Raw genomic sequence first — 20,957 nt, forward strand, 5'->3', positions numbered from 1 at the left:
GTCAACGGTCTCACCAGTCAACAGAGCTCAGCCACAAGCCCACCAACATGAGAGCAAAGGTAGTCACCCAGCCAACTAGAGAAATCTGAATATGCTCTGCCTGTCCGAAGTTGTTACTAGTTGATCCTTCCTAAATAATAGACTAAATTAAGTAGTAAAGGTCTTTGAAAAGGGACACTTACAAGGGAAAGTAGAGGAAGTCCTCTTCTCAGATTTGTAGATGACAGTGCAAGGACACAAGAGTTAAAATAAATTCAAAATGCTAAAAGATAATAGGGACAGTAAAAGAGTAGAGTTGTTTCATGCAATGTCAAGTTGTTGTCTGTTTGAAATAGTCTATTATAAATATCATATCTTCTATGTAAGCCTCATGGTAAACACAAAGGAAAAATATTCATCAGAAACATAAAACGAAAATAGAAATGATTCAAAGCAAACTAAAGACAAATATCAAACCACAAAGAAATACAACAAGGGAGGAAGTAAAAAATAACACATTTGTAAAACAACCAGTAAACAACAAACAAAAAGGCAACAGTGAGTCTTTACTTATTAATAATTACTTTGAATGTAAATGAATTAAATTATCCAATATAAAGACAGAGTGACTAAATGGATAAAAAAGCAAGATCTTCAGCACCATAGGAAAAGTATTTAAAAAAACCCCGGGGAGGAACCGTTACGGGAACTGAAGCTGCCGATTAAGCCTGATCAAGATGACAACCTCCCAAAAGCACCGAGACTTCGTGGCAGAGCCCATGGGGGAGAAGCCAGTGGGGAGCCTGGCTGGGATTGGTGAAGTCCTGGGCAAGAAGCTGGAGGAGAGGGGCTTTGACAAGGCCTATGTTGTCCTTGGCCAGTTTCTGGTGCTAAAGAAAGATGAAGGTCTCTTCCGGGAATGGCTGAAGGACACGTGTGGCGCCAACGCCAAGCAGTCCCGAGACTGCTTCGGATGCCTTCAAGAGTGGTGCGACGCCTTCCTGTGATGCTCTCTGGGAAGCTCTCAATCCCCAGCCCTCATCCAGAGTTTGCAGCCGAGTAGGGACTCCTCCCCTCCCCTCTACGAAGGAAAAGATTGCTATTGTCGTACTCACCTCCGACGTACTCCAGGGTCGTTTGGGAGTTTTCTCCCCTAACCATTTCAACTTTTTTGGATTCTCGCTCTTGCATGCCTCCCCCGCCCTTTTTCCCTTGCCAGTTCCCTGGTGAGAGTTACCAGCTTTCCTGAATGGATTCCTGGCCCCGTCCCTCACCCCCCACCCTCACTTTCAGTCCGTTTGATACCATTTGGCTCCCTTTTGGGCAGAACAGTCACTGTCCTTGTAAAGTTTTTTAGATCAATAAAGTCAGTGTCTTTCAAAAAAAAAAAAAAAAAAAAAAAAAAAAAAAAAAAACACAAAAACAAAAACAAAAAAAAACCCAAAATAGCAAAAACACAAACAAAACCAAACCAAATCACAAGATCCAAATATACACTCACTAGCTACAAGAGACTTACTTTCCTTTTATGGACACACACAGATGGAAAGTGAAGAGATGAAAAAAGTTATTTTCTGCAAATGGAAACAAAAAAATAGAACTAACTATATTAATGTCAGAAAAAAAGGAAATTTAAAAAGAAAACATGAGACAAAGATATTATATAATGATAAATGGATCAATTCATTAAGAGGATATAACAATTGTAAGTATACACATACCTTGGCACACCTAAATATATAAAGCAAATATTAATAGATCTGAAGAGAGAGAGAGATAGACTTCAGTACAGTAATAGTAGAAAAATTTATCATCCCATTTTCAGCAATGGACATATTCTGACAGAAAGTTAATGAGGATATTTTGGACTGAAACATTTTAGACCGAACAGACTTAAAGACTATGGAATATCTCAACCAACAGCCAACATGCATTCTTTCCATGTACAAACAGATTATATATTATGGAACAAAACAAGCTTCAGCAAATTTAGGAAGATTAAACTTATATTAAGTATCTTTTCCAACTGAAATGTTGTAAAATGAGAAATCAATAACAGGAAAAACTTGGAAAATTCATAAATGCATGGAAATTAATGAACGTGCTCCTAAACAGTTAAGAGTTTAATAAAGAAATTAAAAAGAAAATTTAAAAATGTCCTGAGAAAAACAAAAATAAAAACACAACATACCAAAACTTATATCGTACAGCAAAAGTAGTTCAAAGAAGAAAGTTTATAGTTATAAATATCACATGAAAAAGAAGAAATATCTAAAATAAACAACCTAATATTAAACCTCAAACAACTAGAAGAACAAAATAATAAAGTCCAAATGTAGCAGAAGAAAGAAAATAATAAAGATCAGAATAGAAATAAGTAAAATAGAGACCACAGAATACAAAAGATCAGTACAACAAAAATATCTTTTTAAAAGATAAGCAAAATAGATAAGTTTAGCTAGACAAATTAAGAAAAAGAAGACACAAATAAATAAAATAAAAAATAAAAAAATGAGATATTACAACTAATAACACAGAAATCATAAGACATTACCATCAACAATTATACATCAACCAATTGAATAAGCTTAAGGAAGTGAATAAATGTCCAGACATGGACAACTTACCAAGACTAAATCATGAAGAATTAGAATATATGAACAGACAAATATCTATAAGAACATTCAGTCAGTAATACAACTACTCATCTCCCATCTAAAAAAAGCCTAAGACCTGATGGCTCCATGGCTGAATTCTACCACAAATTTAACAAATAATTAATACTAATTCTTCTGAAGCTCTTTCCAAAAATCAAGGATGAGGAATAATTCCAAACTCTTTTTACAAAGTTATCATTGCTTTGATACCAAAGTCAGAAAAGAACATTGTAAGAAAATACAATACAGACTAATATTCTTGATGAACATAGATGTAAAAATCCTCAATTAAATACTAGCAAATTTAATCAACAACACATTAAAATCAATGCTCAAGGGGAATTTACTCTTGAGATACAAGTATGGTTCAAGCCACATAAATCAGTAAATGTGATACATCACAGTTTTAAAAAATAAAAGACAAAAAACATATTATTTAATTAGATATATAATAAGCATATGACAAAATTTAACATCCTTTCATAACAAAACTCTCAACAAATTAGATATATTAGAAATGCACCTCATCACAATAAACACCATATATGAGAAATCCACAGCTCACATTACACTTTACATGAAAAATTGAAAGTCTGTCCTGTAATATCTGGAACAAGGCAAGAATGCTCATATTTGCCATTTCTGTTCAGCATAGGACTGGAAGTCCTTGTCTCAGCAATTCGGCAAGAAAAAGCAGAAGGCATTCAAATAGGAAAAGAACAAGTTAAAATGTCACTGTTTGCTGATGACATAATTTTATATATTAAAAACCAAAAAATTACAGCCAAACTTGTTAGCAGTAATAAACAAATACAGAAAATTTGCAGGATACAAAATCAACATACAATAATCAGAAGCATTTGTATACACTACCAACAACAACAACAACAACAACAAAATTCAGTAGATAAATCAAGAGAACAATCCTACAAACAGTAGTTACAATAAAATACTGACGAACAAATTTAACTAGTGGAGTGAAAAACACGTACAATAAAAACTATAAAAAATTGTAGAAAGAAATTGAGGAAGACAAATAAATAGATCAATATTCTGTGTTCACCAATTAAAACAATATTCTTTAAATGTTCATACTACATAAAGGTACCTATAGATTCAATGCTATTACTATCAAAATTCCAATATCATTTTCACAAAAATAGAACAAAACAATCTTGAATTCCATATGGAACTGTTATAAAAACACCAGGGATTCAGTCTATGTTCTGCTGCTTTTGGCATAGACAGCCAATCATGGAGACAATGAGTTATTACCAGGGAAGAAGGCCTTAATTGGGTGCTGCAGCCAAGGAGATGGGATATAAACCTCAAATCCATCTGTTTGATGGACTAAAATAAAGAATTTAAATAGCAGGGAAGAAATGTAACCATATAGGGGAATTAGGGGTAAGAAAGAGGAATTGGTCAACAGGCAGCAGGTGGTCAGTCAGGCAATCAGGATGGGTGAGGGATCTGGCATCTCATTGTCCAGATGTTGTGATTTGTTGGTAAGTTTCAGTTCCTTGATACCATCTTGGAGCTCTGATGCTTGGTTTCCTGAGAAAGTAGCTTACATAAGACAAATGTAACTTTCTCAAGTTTTAAGACTGAGTGGGTCAATTTCTATGTTTTTCCTGAAGAAATCATAAACATCAGTTTTATAGGATCATTGGGCCAGTTGTAATACCACACACACACACACACATACACACACACACACACACACACACACACAACAAAACAAAACACCCTGAATGGCCAAGGCAATCATGAGCAAAAACCAAAATCGGTGGTCTCACATTCTCTGATTTCAAACTGTACCACAAAGCTATAGTTATTAACAGTATGGTACTGGCAAAAATAAATAAATAAATAAATAAATAAATAAATAAATAAATAAATAAATAAAAATTAGATATATCAATCGGTGGAACAGAATGGGGAGGCATGAAATGAACCAACATATGTACGGTCAATTGATTTTCGACAAAGGTGAAAAGAATACACTGTGGCAAAGGATAATCTTATCAATAAACAGTGGTAGGTAAACTGAATATCCACAAGCAGAAAATTGAAATTAAACCCTTATCTTACATCGCATACAAAGATCAACTAAAAATGGATTAAAATCTGAAATTTAAGATCACAAACTGTACAGCTTCAAAAAATAAAAATAAAAAAGGGAAAATACTGTCGTGTTTGCTCAGGGCAATGATATGGATTTGACCTCAAAAATGTAGGTAACAGGCCTGGTGCGGTGGCTCACGCCTGTAATCCCAGCACTTTGGGAGGCAGAGGTGGGCAGATGATTAAGTCAGGAGATCCAGATGATCCTGGCTAACACGGTGAAACCCTGTCTCTACTAAAAATACAAAAAAATTTGCCGGGCCTGGTGGTGGGCACCTGTAATCCCAGCTACTTGTAGGGCTGAGGCAGAAGAATGGCTTGAACCTGGGAGGGGATGTTTGCAGTGAGCTGGGATTGCGCCACTGCACTCCAGCCTGGGTGGCAGAGACTCCGTCTCAAAAAAACAAAAAAACAAATAAACAAAAAACCATGCAAATAATAAAAGCAAAAACAGACAAATAGGACTACATCAAACTAAAAAGCTTCTCTGCAGCAATGAAAACAATTAGAGGTGTGCAGAGAGCCAAACTACAGATTGGGATAAAATATTTGTTAGCCATACATCCTATAAAGATTTTATATCCAAAATATGTAAGGAACTCAAACAACTCAATAGCAAGAAAATACAATACTCAGTTAATAAATGGATTAGAGATTTGAATATACATTTCTCAAAAGAAGATATACAAATTCCCTCTACATTTATGAAAAAATGTTCAACATTCCTAATCATTAGAGAAATAAAAATTGAACCACAGTAATATATTATTTCACACCTATCACAATGACTATTATAAAAAAAGTCCAAAGATAAGTGTTTTCAATGATATGGAGAAAAGGAAATTTTTGTGCACTGTTGGTGGGAATGTAAATTAATACAGCCATTATGGAATACTGTATGGAAGTTCCTCAAAAAATTAAAAATAAAATTATCATACAATCCCTGAATCATAATTCTAGTATTTACCTAATTCTAGTATTCTAGTATTTACCCTAATTCTGTTTTGGAGAAGGTAAATTACTACAGCCATTATGGAAAACTATATTGAGGTTCCTCAAAAAATTAAAAATAAAATTGCCGTATAATCCCCGAATCCTAATATTAACATTTACCCCAAAGACTTGAACTCCGTCTGTGGAAGAAATGTCTCACTCTGATATTAATTGCAGCACTAGTCACAATAGCCAAGTCATGAAAGCAACATGTGTTCACCAACAGATGAATTGATAAATAAATGTTTTATATATACACAATGGAATACTATTCAGTCTTAACAAGAAAGGAAATCCTGTCATTTACGACAACATGAGTAGAATTAGAGAACATTATGTTGAGTAAAACAAGCCAGGCACAGACAAAGTTTTCACTTATTTGTGGAATCTTAAAAAAAAAAAAAAAAATGAACTCACAGAAGCAGAGAATGAAATGGTGATTATGGAGTTCAGTGGGTGGGGAGTTGGAGAGATGATGATCAAAAGGTACACAATGTGTTAAGAGAAACATTTTATTTTTTAGTTCTATTGCTTAGCAGGAAGAATGCGGTTAATAACAGAGTACTGTACATTTCAAATTTACTAATAATGTACACATTACAAAAAAAGTTAAGTATTTGAAGTGATGCATATATTAACTAGTTTGATATAAGTATTCCATGTAGTATTAATAAATTATAACATCTCGTACCTCATAAACTTATACAATAATAAATTTTATATTAATAATAAAAAGTATAAAAATGCACGTATAATGACTTCTTTTCCTGACTACTAGATAGCCAGTAGTGAGACTCCTGGATCAAATGGTAGTTCTACTTTCTGAAATCATTATATGAAAAAGATACTTGTACATGCATGTTTATAGCAGCACAATGTGCAATTGCAAAAATGTGGAACCAGCCCAAATGCCCATCAATCAGCGATCGGATAAAGACATTGTGAGATAGATAGATAGATAGATAGATAGATAGATAGATAGATAGATAGATACACACACATATCATGGAACACTACTCAACAATAAAAATAAAAATAAAGAAATAATGGCATTTGCAGCAACCTGGATGGAATTAGAGACTGTTATTCTAAGTGAAGTAACAGGAATGGAAAACCGAACATCATATGGTCTCACTCATAAGTGGGAGCTAAGTCATGAGGATGCAAAGGCATAAGAATGACACAATGCACTTTAGGGACTCAGGGAAAACGGTGGGAGGGGGGTGAGGGATAAAAGACTACAAATTGGGTATAGTGAATATTGCTCAAATGATAGGTGCACCAAAATCTCAAAACTCACCACTAAAGAACTTATTCATGTAATCAAACACCAACTGTTCTCCAAAAACCTATGGAAATAAAACATAACAATTAAAAAAGAATTGGAAACTAAAAGAAATGCATATATACATATATGTATATATAAACATACAAGCATATACATAGAAGAATGTATACATACAAGAATGCATATATAGATAACTTTATTTTATTCTGTTGTGTACTCCTGAGTTCCTCATTTTACCTCAAAGTATGAATATAGTGAAATATAATAGAAACAAATAAATCATACATGTAAGCTCTCATATTTGTTGTCTATTATTATTACTTAGAAATTTATTCACATCTATAATTATTTAAAAAGTAGTAAGGAATGCACATGTCTTTTAATATCCAAACAATATAAAGTGTATTCTGTTGAACAGAAAGAAGGTTTATTCATTGGGTACTTATGTTTTCAGTTCTCTCCACACCTCAAATATTACCACTTGCTTTTAGATTTATAAAAGCCTATTGTATAACCATTGTTTTTAAACATATAAAATATATTTTATATAAATTTCTGTTTCAAAATAATATTTTTTTTTACTTTAAATAAAATTGCACAATTTTAATCAGGCATAAATAAACACATATATATATGTCTGTGAATATATTATAAGAAATATTGCTATAAGTAGAACTGTTGGATGAAAAAAATAAGCAATTTTTTGTGTTCATGAGAATTTTCTAATTCTTCTTCTAAAAAGTTGTACTTGCAAAGGACATGCTCTCATTTATTTTTATTGCTGCATAGTATTCCATGGTGTATATGTACCATTTTCTTTATCCAGTCTATCATTGATGGGCATTTGGGTTGGTTCCATGTGTTTGCTACAAACTAACACAGGAACAGAAAACCAAACACCACATGTTCTCACTCATAAGTGGGAGTTGAACATTGAGAACACATAGAAACAGAGAGGGGAACAACTCATACCAGGGCCTCTTGTGGGGTGGGGGACAAGTGGAGGAAACTTAGAGGACAAGTCAATAGGTGCAGCACACCACAATGGCACACGTATACCTGTGTAACAAACCTGCACTTTCTGCGTCTGTGTCTCATTTATTTTTTAAAAGAAATAAAGAAAAAAAATTCTGTTGCAAGTAAAAAAAAAAGTTGTACTGATTTCCATTCCTACTACAAACTGAAAATATTCCCTTTCTCACATGTTCACTAAAACCAGATATTTAAAAACTTTTAACCCATCAATCTAATGAGTTAAAAATACTTATTTTAAATTATATTTCTTGATAGATATGCTAAAGTTGTCTTTTTCATATTTATTTATTTTTAATTGACAAATAATATTTTCGTACATATGTATATTGGGTACAATGTGATATTTATATCTGTGTATACATTGTAGAAAGATACCTTGCCAACTTATTTATTTGGAGAGAGGGTCTCTCTCTATCACCCAAGTTGTATTGCAGTGGTGTGATTTTGGCTCACTGCAACCTCTGCCTCTCCTATTTCAGTGATTCTCATGTCTCAGCCTCCTGAGTAGCTGTGGTTACAGGCACACGCCACCATGCTTGGCTAATTTTTGTATTTTTAATAGAGACAAGGTTTTATCATGTTGGCCAGGCTGGTCTTCAACTGCTGGACTCAAGCGACCCGCTCACCTCGGTCTCCCAAAGCGCTGGGATTACAAGTGTGAGTCACTGTGCCTGACCAAGTTACCATATTTTTTTGTGGTGAGAATATTAAAAATCTTTTCTAACTGAAACTTCATACTCTTGATTAACATCTCTTCTTTCCTCATACCTCCTCCTCTCTCAAGCTTCTGGTAGGATCATATTTATATGTGAAATTTAAAAAGGTTGATTTCACTGAAGTTAACTTTTTATGTGTTTATGTGTTTGATCTGCTGCTACATTAGTAGTTATCCTTGGACAGGTCACATGCTGTATGTATTCTTTTATTTCCTCATTGATATTAATAGAGGTAATGTGAATTTTAAATCACAGCATTATGATTATAAATCAGTAAGACAAACACATCAGAGTCATAGGAGATTCTCTGAGTTCTGGGTAACGTGATTCTTGTTTAGCCAAAGTTGGCAGAGGCTGAGCTCCTGACTCTGGGTGGCAAAGACAAAATTCTCTGTCTGGCAAACATAAGCAAAGGTAGCTAAAAAACACAGATAACAATTAAAATGCATGACAACAGCATAGCTATGAGGTGCTAAGTGTTTAAAGCAAGGCAGTGACAATGAAAAATGAGAGAAGAAGGGATCATCCTTCTTATCACTGTTAGAATGATTGACAAGGCTAGAATAATTTTTCATCTTTAGAGAAATATAACAAGGAAGTAAAAATACAGAACAATGATAGATATCAAATTCTCTACAAAGTCGCTATAAAAAGAATGTCTATATTTAGTGGTCCTGCTTGAATTTTCTTTACAATATTACTTTTAAAATAATTTCAAATATTGTATCTTCATTAGCCATACCCTCCATAAAATTATGACATAATAGGATATCAAATATATGTGATAACCTTACAATATGAGCAGAGCAGATTGGGACTCGGTTTTGCTTTAAACTATACAATTATTATTTCTCTGATTTTTAGCTCTTGGAAATAATGTTTGTGATGCTAAAAAATTATAATTTAGTTGAGCTTTTTTTTTTTTTTTTTTTTTTGAGATGGAATCTTGCTCTGTTGCCCAGGCTAGAGTGCAGTGGCATGATCTCGGCTCACTGCAGACTCCACTTCCCAGGTTCAAGCGATTCTCCTGCCTCAGCCTCCCGAGTAGCTGGGATTACAGGCACCCACCATCTCACCCGGCTAATTTTTGTATTTTTTAGTAGACAGGATTTCACCATCTTGGCCAGGCTGGTCTCGAACTCCTGACCTCATAATCCACCCGCCTCCCAAAGTTCTGGGATTACAGGCATGAACCACCGTGCCTGGTCTAGTTGAGCTTGCTTCATAGAACTGAATTAAAAATATAATGATGTTAATTTCTCTTAAGAAAATTTGTACTAGGAAAAAGTTGTTAGGTCAGTGTTTGCTTTTCTGCTATCAAATACTAAAACAAAAGACCTAATTATTCAGTTAGATTGAGAAGAGTGAACAGATCTAATGTTTCAAAAACTAAATATTCAAAAAAAATGGCAAATATTTCTTTCTGAAGAGTAATTGGGTTAGTTAAAAAAGAATGCAAATGTGTTCTTAGAGTGGTTGATAAATCCCTGAGCTGTAATTTGGTTGCCAAAAATCTAAATAAACTTCATTACTACATAATAAAGCAGTTCACATTTAAAATTGGTCAGTTTATTGATTTTAGTGACAAGGGATTTGAATGCATTTTCTTTGTTGTTAATTTCTTGATTTCTTAAACCAATCTATTACTCACAGTGCAGTATTACAGTATTAAACATGCAGATATGACTATAATCAGACATAAAATGAAGTGTGGATTCCTGAGATGTTTATGATAAATTTCAAAAGCTGCTCTTCTATTATATTTTTCAAGTGCAGAAGATATAAGTGTGAGCTCTTTGGAAACTTTTGTGATTTTTATAGCAAGACATTTTCTATCAAAAGTAATACATTTTAATTCACTCAGTTAAATCTGAGTCTAAAATTCATTGGTTCAATAAATTCATATTTTTCACTTTTGTAATTTAAAATGATCAACATAAAGTCATACATTATCTCAAAAGAAGCATTACTCTTTGTACTCATATTTTTTCCTCTTTGTAAAATACAGCATCTTCTCACCAAAATAATTTTAATTCTTTAGCCTTAGGAAAGACAAAGGCCTTTTCTGAACTCAAATTAGATGCCACTTGTCCATGCACTATTTTTTTTACACCATGTTTATATAATCTATCATACTTTGTTCTTCGTTATTATTGTTTGCATAGAGATTTATTATTCGATTTTAGATAGCATGCCTTTTAACAAAAGAAAGTGTGACAGAGCATTGTTAAGTAGGACCGACACAGAGTAGCATTGTATATTTGTGAGCACATTATAAGAATTCAATATGCCAGTTTTCGTTCTTTGCTCTATTCATATTAACATAGAAATTCACAATCAGTATCTTTAAAAGCATTAAGACAAAAATGTTAGCTAAAAATTCCACATTAAAACACTTGTTGAGGAAATTATAACTAACACCTAAAGAGATAGTGTACAAAATGCCAACTTGTCAAATTTTCTGGATCTCAATCATATATGAATAAAATATTTTTTTTCTTTATTTTAAAATGCTAAGGTATTTTCCTTCTTCAGCACTTGGACTTTTTATGTATATTACTTTGTTTAATATTTCATGCACACTTTTTTCTTTTCTTAACTATATTAGAAACTATGCTATGTTTTGTGGAAAAAAACTGCTGTGTTATCTCCTGTGGAATCTACTAGCATCTAATTCATAGTAGAAATTCAATAAATGGTTGATTATTCATTGATTTAGTAAGAAGTCAGCAGTATTTCTAAGAGAAAGAGTCCCGAATCAAAAAAAAACCAAAAGACTTAGATGTTATTAGTGGCAGGAAAATAAACTGTGAAACTGAGATTTGCTGCATATTCCTAATCGGCTTTTTCATTTTACAAGTATTTTTAAAACTGAAATTCTAAAACACCAAGTGTTTCGGAAACCAATGGGATAATGTGGGCAAATCACATGGCTATAAATTGTTAATAAAATTTTGTGATTTTAACAACAATATTTTTATTTCAAATTTGCTGAAAACAATTAGATAAATTACACTTAGGTAAACAATTAGATAAATTACTAGAATAATTACTGAAGCAAGAATTTTCAACATTTAAAAGAAATACAGTTGTCACTTATTATCTATGGGAGATTGGGTCCAGGAATCCGCAAGGATACCAACATTCATTGATGTCCGTGTCCCTTATATTAAATGGCTTTGCATTTGCATATAACCTCCACACATGCTTCCATATAGTTTGCATCCTTTCGAGATTATTTATGACACCTAATACAATCTAAATGCTATCTAAATAGTTGTTAGACTGTATTGTTTAGGAAGAAATAGCAAAACAAGTCTGCACCATCCTTCTTTTTAATTTTCTGAATATTTTTGATCCACAGTAGGTTGAACACACAGGGTCAGATTCCATGTATATAGAGGGCTGACTGTGTAACAATTCATTTCGTTAACGAATGTTACAGATTATTCACCAAAATACTTTTTGAAAGTAAGGAAAATCTAGGTATACTATTCTGACAACTTTTTAAAAACAAATTTGTATGTGTAAATTTTTCATGGCACACATATTATATATTTGTATTTTACAGTTAATTTTGTTTCATGTTTAACTGCATTATCCTTTTTTACATAAAATAATAATTCAAAGTAATGTTTGTAATATTTAAGTAAATGTAATTAAATAAATTAGTTAAGTAATTGCAGATATGATACTTTAGAGCTAATGATTATTTTAGTTTACTTATGACCCTAAAGAGGAACAGTTTAATTTCTTTGGAGGATTTTAATATGCATACTTTTTACAGTACTATTTTACTACTTTACATTAGAATGAAGATCATTGTTATGCATACAAATTTGCTCTTTCCTAGGAGGTTGATAAATTATTTAATTGCATTGTTTTTTATTTTTGTTAAGCACATTTTGTAATCCATATTTGAAAATGAGTTAAGAATCTGATCACATACAATTAATAGCAACTGAAAACTGAACATTCACCTGTCTGTATAAACTGCTTATTGATCTCTGTGTTAAAAATATTGTCTAATATTTTAAAGGATTTATCTATTTAAAAAACTGATGGGGAGACATGTTGCATAGGGCTTATAGGCACCCCTTCAGGAGCCAGATTTTGGAGTCAGATAGGCCTTGTCTCCACCATTCTCTGTATATGAGTCCTTAGACAAATCACATAAGCTTTTTAAGTTTTCAGATCTCTCATGTGTGATAGGAATAATTTTATCTACTCCAACAGAATATCAGAGTAAAAATAAGCAATTTAGTTAAATGTTTAACAACCCTGGCTTCTACCAGGTTACCATATAAAATTGCTGATAGTAATTTTTTTGTTTTGTTTTGTTTTATTTAAGATGGAGTTTCATGCTTGTCTCTCAGGCTGGAGTACAATGGCGCAATCTGGGCTCACTGCAAACTCCACCTCCCAGGTTCAATCAATTCTCCTGCCTTAGCCTCCTGAGGAGCTAGGATTACAGGCACCTACCACTATGCCCGACTAATTTTGGTATTTTTAGTAGAGATGGGGTTTCGCCATGTTGGCCAGGCTGGTCTCAAACTCCTGACTTCAGGTGATCCACCTGCCTCGGCCTCCTAAAATGTTGGGATTACAGGCTTGAGCAACCCTGATAGTAATTTTAACTATAAACATGGCAATTGCTTGTAGCTCTGATATGTGAATACACCAGTAACAGACAAACAGAGAGCCAAATCATGAATGAACTTCCATTCACAATTGCTTCAAAGAGAAAAAAATACCTAGGAATCCAACTTACAAATGATGCAAAGGACTTCTTCAAGGAGAACTACAAACCACTGCTCAGTGAAATAAAAGAGGACACAAACAAATGGAAGAACATACTATGCTCGTGGATAGGAAAAAACAATATCGTGAAAATGGCCATACTGCCCAAGGTAATTTATAGATTCAATGCCATCCCCATTAAGCTAAGCTACCAATGAGTTTCTTCACAGAATTGGAAAAAACTGCTTTAAAGTTCATATGGAACCAAAAAAGAGCCCGCATTGCCAAGACAATCCTAAGTCAGAAGAACAAAGCTGGAGGCATCATGCTACCTGACTTCAAACTATACTACAAGGCTACAGTAACCAAAACAGCATGGTACTGGTACCAAAACAGAGATAGAGACCAATGGAACAGAACACAGTCCTCAGAAATAATACCACACATCTACAGCCATCTGATCTTTGACAAACCTGAGAAAAACAAGAAATGAGGAAAAGATTCCCTATTTAATAAATAGTGCTGGGAAAATTGGCTAGCCATAAGTAGAAAGCTGAAACTGGATGCTTTCCTTACTCCTTATACGAAAGTTAATTCAAGATGGACTAGAGACTTAAATGTTAGACTTAATACCATAAAAACCCTAGAAGAAAACCTAGGTAATACCATTCAGGACACAGGCATGGACAAGGACTTCATGTCTAAAACACCAAAAGCAAAGGCAACAAAAGCCAAAATTGACAAATGGGATCTAATTAAACTAAAGAGCTTCTCCACAGCAAAAGAAACTACCATCAGAGTGAATAGGCAACCTACAGAATGGGAGAAAATTTTTGCAATCTACTCATCTGACAAAGGGCTAATATCCAGAACCTACAAAGAACTCAAATAAATTTACAAGAAAAAAAACAAACAACCCAATCAAAAAGTGGGCAAGGGATATGAACAGACACTTCTCAAAAGAAGACATTTATGCAGCCAACAGACACATGAAAAAATTCTCAGCATCACTGGCCATCAGAGAAATGCAAATCAAAACCACAATAAGATACCATCTCACACCAGTTAGAATGGCAATCATTAAAAAGTTAAGAAACAACAGGTGCTGGAGAGGATGTGGAGAAATAGGTACACTTTTACACTGTTGGTGGGATTGTAAACTAGTTCAATCATTATGGAAAACAGTATGGTGATTCCTCAAGGATCCAGAACTAGAAGTACCATATGATCCAGCCATCCCATTACTGGGTATATACCCAAAAGATTATAAGTCATGCTGCTCTAAAGACACATGCACACGTATGTTCACTGCAGCACTATTCACAATAGCAAAGAGTTGGAATCAACCCAGATGTCCATCAGTGACAGACTGGATTAAGAAAATGTGGCACATGTACACCATGGAATACTATGCAGCTATAAAAAAGGATGAGTTTGTGTCCTTTGTAGGGACATGGATGCAGCTGGAAACCATCATTCTCAGCAACCTATTACAAGAACAGAAAACCAAACACTGCATATTCTCACTCATAGGTGAGAACTGAACAATGAGATCACTTGGACTCGGGAAGGGGAACATCACACACCAGGGCCTATTATGGGGAGCGGGGAGGGAGGAGGGATTGCATTCTGAGTTTTACCTGATGTAAATGACGAGTTGATGGGTGCTGATGAGTTAATGGGTGCAGCACACCAACATGGCACAAGTATACATATGTAACAAATCTGCATGTTATGCACCTGTACTCTAGAACTTAAAGTATAATAATAATAATAATAATAATAATAATAATAAAAAGAATTTTGTGGGAACTTATGTTGGGATCAATGGGATGTAAGACCTTTCAGAAAAATAATCTATATGGGAAAAAAAGAACTAAAAACTACTGGAAAAACGATGAGGTTAACAATAGTTGAGAGAAATTCCTTCGACATGAAAGGTAAAATTTTCAGAGATAGAGCAGGCTGCTGGGGGGAAGGCCGCAATTAAAATCAGTATGATCCTAGTGCCACAATTCTGACCTAAATATAAACTTTGATCAAAGCTGGAAAAAAAAAAAAAGAATTCAACATAAATACCTATGATAATGTTATTGATGATGGTAATAGTGATGGTAAAGATGATTATGGTACCATTTGAAGAAAGCAAACTAGCATTGTATATATATTAATTTATAAATGGCATAATGTTTTCATTTAAGTTTTTTTTTGTTGTTGTTGTTTTTTGAAGAGCAGTTTTAGGTTCACAGCAAAAATAAGAGGATGGTATGGAGAACTTCCAAATATCCCATTGCTCTCCACCATATGCATAATAGCCTTCTTTATCAGCATTCTTCATATGAGTGGTAATTTGTTACAATTAGTGAACCTACATTGAAACATCATAATCACTAAAGTTTATAGTTTACATAAGGGTTTGCTCTTGGTTGTGTATATTTTATGGGTTTGGATAAATATATAATGTCATATATTCATCATTATATATTATACAGAGTATTTTCACCTCCCTAAAAATGCTCCCTGACAAAATATATTTTAATTAATTAAATAATTTTAAAATAAGCTTTGTTTAGTATATTTAAGATACACAAAATGATGTTTTGAGATTTGTATTTGTAGCAAAATGTTTACTATAGTGAAACACATGAACGTAGCCATGATCTCACATAGTTACACCTGATATACTTTTACTTATAGAATTTTTTTAAAAATACAAAATTTGTTGAGCATTACTAATCAAAACCTTTGAATGAGAACTACAATTGTCTTACTATAGACTTGATAAAATTATAATCATATACAAAAATTAATTTGGAACACTTTTCACCAAGGCAAAAACTCTCTGAAAAACAGTAGTTAAAAGATGTTCTGTTCTTATTTGGTTCTCATTTCGTCCCTTCAGAAATTATGTAAATGTTTCTATCCTTTGTGTGGGTGACCCATGCTATATTTTTCTAAGAAAATCTCCAGAGGCATGCATAGAGTTTTTTGTCAGTTTTTGGTACCCTTTCAGCAATTTCAAAATTTTTAATTTATGTACATTATTTTAAGAGTTATTTTCAGATATATTTTATTAATTTTCTTTATTTGCTGAAATGGCATCATAACTGAACAATCTTCAAGTTTTATCTCTTTTTCTTTAAACACTGTTTTCTGGCAGATTGTGTGGTTTTATTATACAAGCAATTGTTGTGATACTTTTAACTTTTAAATTTTACTAAATTTTATCTGAGGTAAAAAAGGAAACCTACCTGAACTGGAAAGACAAATTCCTTATAAAGGTATTTCCTACATAAAACTTCTAGAAAATCTGCCTCCTTAAAATATCATAAAATTATTATTTATTCTCATGCTGATTGTGACAATAAGTACTATTTTTTGTTCCTACTAAATTTCAGAGCTGTGTCAGTCAGTTCATTATATTTCTACAGTTGGTCCTCTGTATCCGTGTGTTCTGCATCTGTAGATTCAATCAATCATGAATCAAATATATTTAGGAAAAAAAAAAAAAAAGGATAGTTGCATCTCTATTAAACATGTACAGACTTTTTAGGTCATTATTTCCTAATACAGTATAAAAATGATGTATACAACACTTACATTGTAATAGATATTATAAATAAGCTATAGATGATTTAAAATATACAGAAGAATGTGAGTAGGTTTGTGTAAATACTATGCCATTTTGTATAAGGGACTTGAGCATCCATGGATTTGGGTATCTCAGGGGAGTCTGGAAACCAATTCCCCAAGAATACCAATTCCACAATTCTTCCAAAAAGATAAAACTATCCCTTTTTCAACAATAACAACAAATTTTTTTTTACCACTCTGAACATCTGACTTCATGATATAAATTTTAAAATGAATTTTAAAATTTGTAAACTTAATTAAAAAAAAAAAAACATAATGCTAGGGCAGATTAAACAAAACCCTGATGATAAGGCTATTTACCTGTTGTTTACATCAAATCCACTTAAATATAAAAGTACAGATAACTTTAACATAAAGGAGTAGAAAAAAATATGCCATGCTCACACTAATAAAAGAAGACTGAAACAAATATATTAATTTTAGACAAAATGGTACTTAGAATATGAAATTTTGTAAGAGATAAGAAGGGACACTGTATAATGAATAAAGGTCAACTCTGGTGTTTCAGAAAAACTCTCAAACTATGTTTATTCTCTACTCTCACACCACCCGAACAATCATCAACAGAGAAGACTCTGTCTTCCCACACGTAGCAGTGGGCACCGGCAGCATGTCTTCCAATTCAATGCTGACACTACCTAATAGGAGATAGTGACATATCCCGCAGGTTGAAGGGCTCAGTACCCAAGACTACTCCCAACACCCCAGACACCAGTCACAAGTCTGGGCCTTCAGAACTTCTGACCAACCAGCTTCAAGTTGGGGTTCCCATGGCCACCTTTTTGGGTTTGATTAGCTGGCTCACAGAACTCAAGGAAACATTTACTTACTTTTACCAGTTTATTATAGAGGATATAACAAAGGATACAGGTGAGGTATAGTGGATAAGACACGAAGCTTCTATGCCCTCCCTGGGTGCGCCATTCTCCAGGGGCCTTTGTTTGTTCAGCTATCTGGAAGTTTTCTGAACTCAGTCCTCTTGGGTTTTCATGGAAGCTTCTCAATGTCTGTATTTCTTCCCCCAGGGTACAGAGTGGGGCTGTCTCTGGGAAGGGCATTAATACCTACAATGAGAAAGGTGGAGAAAGATTAGAGTCCTACCTTAGGGCAGGTGAAAGGAGGTCAGGAGAAAGTAAGAGAGATTCGATTTCCTGAGGCCTGCCCCTGAGGCCAAACACACCCAACATTAATACAAAAGACTGTAACAAAGGCTGTGCAAGTTATAAACCAAAAACTGTGTACAAAAATGAAAACAAAGAGTTATTATATTAAATGCATGTACTTAAAGAAATAAAGGTAATAGAACAATAACAAAAGATTATATTTCAGTAAACTAGAGAAAAGTAATTTAAGCCTGAGGCAAGCAAAATAAAATAAATAATAAAAATTGAAAGCACAAATAGATAAAATTGAAAACAGAAAGCAATATAGAAAATTAGTAAAATTAAAAGCTGATATTTAAAAAAGACTAATAAAATTGATAAACTTCTAGCGATACTAACAAAAGGAGGGAGAAGGAAAAAAAAGGAGCGAGAAAAAAAAAGAGAGAGAAAGGCACAAATTACCATTATCAGAACTAAAACAGCCATTATCACTACTTCCAGGGACATTAAATGGATAATAAACAAATATTACAAATTACTCCATGCCCAAAAACCTGATAACTTACATGAAACACACCAATTTTTTTGAAAGATTACAAATTACCCATCTCACTCAGGGAGAAAAATATAATTAAATATCTTTATATCTATTCAAAATAGAAGTAATTAAAACTATTCAAAGAAAGAAAATCTTATGACTAAACGATTTTTGTGGGTGAATTCTAAACACATCTAAGGGGAAAATGCACACACACACACACACATGCACACACACTTCCCACTTCATTTTATAAGCCAGCATTAAATACAACACAAAATCAGAAAAACTCATTCCAAAAAAAAAAAAAAAAAAAAAATCACAGACCAATATTCCTCATAAAGAAACAAATTCTCAGGAAAATATTAGAAAAAAAAATGTAATGATATATAAAAAGGATAGTACATCATATCCAAGGAATGTTAATCACAGTAATGCAAGACTGGTTCAACATTTTATAAAACAATCAAAACCATTCATCATATCAATAGACTGAACAAGAAAAAAAGATATCAATAGATGTCGAAAAATCTCTCAACAATATTTATTGCATATTCTTGATAGAAAATTTCACAAAAACTAAGAGTAAAAGGGAACTCCTTATTATAAAAAATAATATATTAAACCCTACAGACAACAAAAATTGTACATAATTATGAAAGCCTAAACTCTTTACCTTAATACCAGGAAAAAGGTAAGGATGTACTCTCTTGTTATTCCTATTCAACTTTATACTGGAAGATATAACTAGTATAGTAAGAAAAGTAAAATGATATAAAAATATAAATATATAAATTTTAAATAAATAAATAAAGCTCTATTCATCAATTACATGGTTTTCTATGTTGAAAAGCTCAAAGAACCTAGATGAGAAAAAAAGACAAAAACCTGGCTCTAATGAGAGATTCTTTAGAAGGTCACAGGATAGAATTCAATATACGAAAAGTCAATTGTTTTTCAATATTCCAACAATAAGCAGAATTTTAAACTGCAAAATAATAACATATGCAATGACAACCAAAAGTGAAGTGCTTAGGTATGAATCTAACAAAATGTTTATTGAATCTGTATGTTAGAAACCATAAAATGTTAATGAAAGACTCTGAATATCTAATGAAATGGAAAGGTTTTTGTGGTCATAGATTAGAAGAACCAATATTGTTAAAATGTCAGTTTGATTTATAGTCTCAACACAATCCTAACTGCAATACTAGAAAGCTATTTTTATATATCAGCAAACTGATTTGAAAATTTATATGAAAAGGTAAGTGACTTTGAATAAGCAACAGAATATTAATAAAAAACAAAATTAGAATACTTACACCACAAAAATTTCAAGACTTACAATGATTCTACATTAACAAAGACAGTGTGGTATTGGAGAAAGTATAGATTTATATATTAATGGAACAAAACATGCAGCCCTGAAATAAACCCACACAAGCAGAGTCAACTAATCTTTGACAAAGAAACAAAGGTTGTTCGGTGAAAAAGGAATAGTCTTTCCAACAACCAATGACTCTCAAAAACTGACTCTCACAAAAATTAATTCAAAGTGGAATCTACATGTAAAACACAAAACTATAAAACTATCAAAGGAAACAGAACACCTACATAAACTTAGGTTTGGTGATGAGATTTTAGTCAGCACATCACAAGCAAAATCCATAAAGATAAATATTTATATGTTGTTATTCATTAAAATTAAAACTTCTGCTCCTATATAGATACTGTTAAGGGAGTGAAAATACAAGTCACAGACTAGAACAATACATTTAAAAATCATATATCTGATAAAGAACTTGTATCCAAAAATAAACAAAAAATTCTTTAAACTCAACCATAAGAAAACAACCCAATTTTTAAGAAATGGATCTGAAGATAGATTTCACCAAGAAGACATACAGATGCTAAATAATCATATAAAAAGTTCATTATTTGTCACTAAATGAATGCAAATTAAAACAACAAGAAGATATTATTACATACCTATTAGAATTCCTTATAAAAAACAAAACTGAAAATATCAGTTACTGGTGAAGATGTATAGCAACAGTAACTTGCATCCATTTCTGGTGGGAATGACAAATGTGAAAGGCACTTTTGCAGACTAGTGGTTTATTATCT

General features: G+C 32.7%; 1 non-coding gene across 1 annotated transcript; it reads left to right on the forward strand.

Annotated features, from left to right (window-relative positions):
* Positions 1-667: 667 nt before the first annotated feature.
* LOC102123668 (barrier-to-autointegration factor) lies at positions 668-1,445 on the forward strand. The gene has a single exon (XR_006698312.3). It is a non-coding gene; the product is annotated as a barrier-to-autointegration factor (transcript).
* Positions 1,446-20,957: the final 19,512 nt, after the last annotated feature.

This window comes from Macaca fascicularis, chromosome 5, assembly GCF_037993035.2.
Source record: "Macaca fascicularis isolate 582-1 chromosome 5, T2T-MFA8v1.1".
In the NCBI taxonomy this organism is placed as follows: Eukaryota; Metazoa; Chordata; class Mammalia; order Primates; family Cercopithecidae; genus Macaca; species Macaca fascicularis.